Genomic DNA, 4,194 nt, shown 5'->3' with positions numbered 1-4,194 from the left:
TAAAGTTTAGTTTATTATATTGTGTTATGTACTGCTAGCTAACAGAACCGTGTGAGTATGACTGTACAAGGTTCAATATTGATGACAGATTGGTAACATTATGATTTTGTTTTGCACTTGCAACCGATCGTGTATATAACATTTACTTTTTATTTACTTTTCTCATATTAAGTATATGTAGTTATGAATATGTATCATACATAAAAACCATTCTTATCGCTTTCTTTATTCAGATAATACAAAATTACGTCTTCGTGAAATGAAAAAATCGGTTCAAAGCCTTCTAAACCACCAAAGCCACAGGTTTGTTCTACTAATTAGAAATAAATGAAAGCTTCGTGTTAGCACGAGTTACAGAATTAAAATGGATATGAATGAATTTAAAATAAATGAAATGACATTATAAAATCATTCCCAAAGATTGTTTATTGGTTTAAACATTAATAAGAGGACACTAAGAATCTGACTGTAAGCAAAACGTCAATTCTTCTCTATCGATTAACATTGCGATTATGCAAAATATATAACTCAAAAGAGTAGGTAGAAATATTAACTTACATTACAAGTTCATTAAGGTAGAAATATTTACATATATAATTTTATGTTTAATTCATTAACCTTCATATTTTTATATTTTCTTTTAGACCCTATTGATTTAACTCCATAAACGACCATCTCTCAATACACTTAACATGTGTAGTGGCCGTTAAGTGTAATTCTCAACATACTTAACATCTCTCAATACATTTAACTCCTATTGATTTGACGCTACATGCACACCATTACGAAGAGGAGGTAGGAGCGCTATTAGAGGAGATTTTATATTAATCTATTTATTTATATGGCCTATGCAATTATTTATAATTATTGGTCAAAAACGTAAACTAAATATCCTATGACTGTAATTATTCGATCGACGTAATTACCCTTTTGTTATAATTAACGTTTCCCCTGGGTATATAAATAGAGATCATTAGAGATAGACCAACACCCTTAACCTAGTCGCCAGCCCATCAACATCATCATCATCTCTCTCTCTCAATTAATCTCCATCATGGTAGTACATTCTAGACGGGAGCCCAACAAAGAGATTCATAGTGTCTACTATCAACACGTTAGTTGAAATCATAGGTACAAGATTTATGTTATAACTCATTCCTTTTCATCTTCTTAACACATAATTGATCAATAGGGAGACGCTAATTTAGTGGTGGAAGTGAGGAAATGCCCGGGTGCAACATCAATTCACCAACCACATGCATGCTTTTGTTTTTTAGTTTTTTTATTTATTTAATTCATTACACATGTTTGATAGTTTACTTAAGTCATGTTCGTTTTAAGGATTTTAAAGGAATTTTAAGGAATATGATTGTAAATCTCATGAATTGATATGTTCGTTTCATTAAATGAAAGAATAGAAATGGAAACTAAATCCCATCAAATCCCACATTTCATGTGATTTTAAAATCCCACCTATTTTATAAGGATTGTTATGGAAAGTAAAAACCCCTTCAAAAAAAATTAGAAAAAATTAATTAAAAAAATCATAACTCAAAATATAAATCAAAAACGAAAAATGTGAAAAAACTAAAACGTTCCCGCCATTTCCCTCGTTCTTCAAAAAAAAAAAAAAAACCGAGAATGAAGAAGATTCCAATTTCAATTCCAATTCCAATACATATTAACCAACTAAACACATGATAGGGATTTCAAACATTTCATTCCATTCCAATTCCAAATCCAATTTTAATTCCGAATCCTTTAAAAAGTTCGTGAAACGAATATGCCCTTAGTGATGTCTATCCATTTACGTGGTATTGACGTTACACATGGTTTAAACATCAATTTTTAGCGTGGCTTTTTACAAATAGTTTGCACCAAATTCATATCGAAATAGGAAAACATAACTGACACAAAGTCATCCGGTCTGGCTCACTCCCCTTATTGGTCCTCAATTGTTCAAAAATCATAATGTTCAAAAGAAGATAAAGAAATTAAAAAAAATTCAAAAAATTGTAATTCATTGTTAAGCCTTAAAACTATCAAAAAATGGTCCCGCCACCGTCTCCCCCACTATATACTTCACATTTTACAAACACATTACCCAAATTACAAATATAAAAAATAATTATAAAATAAATAAAAATCTAAATCGCTGAAATCATTAAACTAAATCAGCCCCAAAACCAAGAGATTCTTCTTCCTTGATTTCAGGTTTTATTAACTTATACTCTGTTTCCTTAATTTCTTCAACAACCTCGTCGTCATCGCCGTCTAACGTCAACTCCTTCGCTCTTTCTGCTTCAAACTCCCAATCAGTCCTCCCAAAAACCACCAACATCGTCACCACACATGACATCTGCGCCGCCAACATCCCCAACCACAAACCTTCGAAATCAAATCCCATAAAGAATCCTAGCACCACCGCCACCGGCATCCCCACCAAATAAAAACATCCTAGATTAATATTCGCTCCGATTTTCGGGTGTGCGGTGCCTCTCAGGACACCGCACCCCGTCGTCTGCGGACAGTTTCCCAGCTCGCAAAGACCGATAATCGGCAAAACCATCGACGTCAACGCGATAATTTCCTTATCCCGCGTAAACATCGTGGCCCACAAATTCCTCACACCCACCGCGAAAATCAGAGCCGCGAACCCGAACATAAAACTACACGAGAGCCCGACAACCGCGGCCCATTTCGCCCGTCCGGGTCGACCCGCACCCAACTCGTTTCCAACCCGGGTCGACACGCTGAAACTCAACGAAGACGGGAAAATATAAATCAATGCGGTCGTTTGAATTAATATCCCCATCGACGCGACCGTGGCTCGCGGGTTCATTAACAACCCGCATAATAATATCATTATTTCGTACCACCACCATTCCAAACAAACCGATATGCAACTCGGAAGAGCTAAGTTTAATAACGAACTCCACCCTTTAAGACACTCTTTTGTTAAACCACCCCATGTTTTTTTATAAACCCCCGAAATTAATATGTAAACCATCAATGAAGCCACTAAGTTAAAATTGGTCCACACACTACTAATTGCTACACCTTTAATTCCCAAATTTAGGTAATGTACGAGATAATAATTGATGGGTATGTGAAGAGTAATGGAAATGGAAGCACAAAATGTCAGCGGTAGCGTTATTGACTGCGAGCGGAGGTAAATCCGCAACGGGTGTAGTAAAGATTGCGCCAATAAATCGGGAAGTGAATATATCAAATAAGTTTGCGCTTGTGTCGCGATTTCTTCGTCTTGCCCGCAAAAAAGCAAGATGGTTTTCATATGAAGCCATAAAATGGATATCGGTACCGATACCACTATTAACAGCAGAATCGTTTTTTGTAAACAAAGACCGAGAAGCGTGTGTTTTTTGGCTCCAAAAGCCTGGCCACAAATGGGCTCCATGCCAATGGCTAGACCGGATAACACCGAGTATCCGGTAATGTTGGCGAACCCAACCGCCAACGAGCCACCCGCGAGTGCAAGCTCGCCAAGGTGGCCCAAAAAGAGCATGGATATCATTGACCGAGAGTACAACAAGAGGCCCGTGAGGATCATGGGGATAGCGATTTTGGCGATCGAAATGACTTCATTGACAGCTAAGGAAAGCTGACTTTTGGTCTTGTTGTGCGGCTTGTTAAACTTCTGATTATTAACAACGGTTGGAGCGATTATTTTTGGCGATTTTTCGACGATTAGAAACGGGTCTAAAATATCTGGGACTTGTTGGGTTGTTTTACAATTGCAACAACAAGTAGGAGATGAAGGCTGCTGGCACATTTTTGAAGGCTATGGTTTTTCTTCCTTTTTTTCAATTGCCGTGAGTTTTAGAGAGAGAAAGAAGTGTAGAGAGTGTTTTAGGGAGGTTTAAGAGAAGTGATACGTGTGGTGGGTATTTAAGGATTTTGAAGGACGGCTCACGCTCACGGCTGGCTATAAAATTATATTTAATTTCCTTCTTTTTTCTTTTTCAAATGAATAAAAACAAATATTCTAAGTTACTTTGTGTAATAGCAATTAGGAACTCAAGACTGTATTTTATTATTATTATTTTTTGTTTTATAAGACCGTGTCGTTTTTTGACCGGCTTTTAACAGTGGTCTTTTTAATGTTTCCTATTTTTCCCACGGGAATAAAATAATATTTGATTTGTTTAAAACAGTAGATATCACATTTTTTAA

The 4,194-nt window shown here is 36.1% G+C and overlaps 1 pseudogene; it reads right to left on the bottom strand.

Annotated features, from left to right (window-relative positions):
* Window positions 1-2,164: 2,164 nt before the first annotated feature.
* Window positions 2,165-3,858, bottom strand: LOC143532813 (protein DETOXIFICATION 49 pseudogene; annotated as a pseudogene).
* Between the last annotated feature and the right edge of the window lie 336 nt (window positions 3,859-4,194).

Source organism: Bidens hawaiensis, unplaced genomic scaffold (genome assembly GCF_021521415.1).
Source record: "Bidens hawaiensis isolate Kalapana, Puna unplaced genomic scaffold, B.hawaiensis_p1.1 tig00009543_1, whole genome shotgun sequence".
In the NCBI taxonomy this organism is placed as follows: domain Eukaryota; kingdom Viridiplantae; phylum Streptophyta; class Magnoliopsida; order Asterales; family Asteraceae; genus Bidens; species Bidens hawaiensis.
Note: the sequence above shows the minus strand (reverse complement) of the source record. Positions and strands in the feature narration are given on the sequence as shown.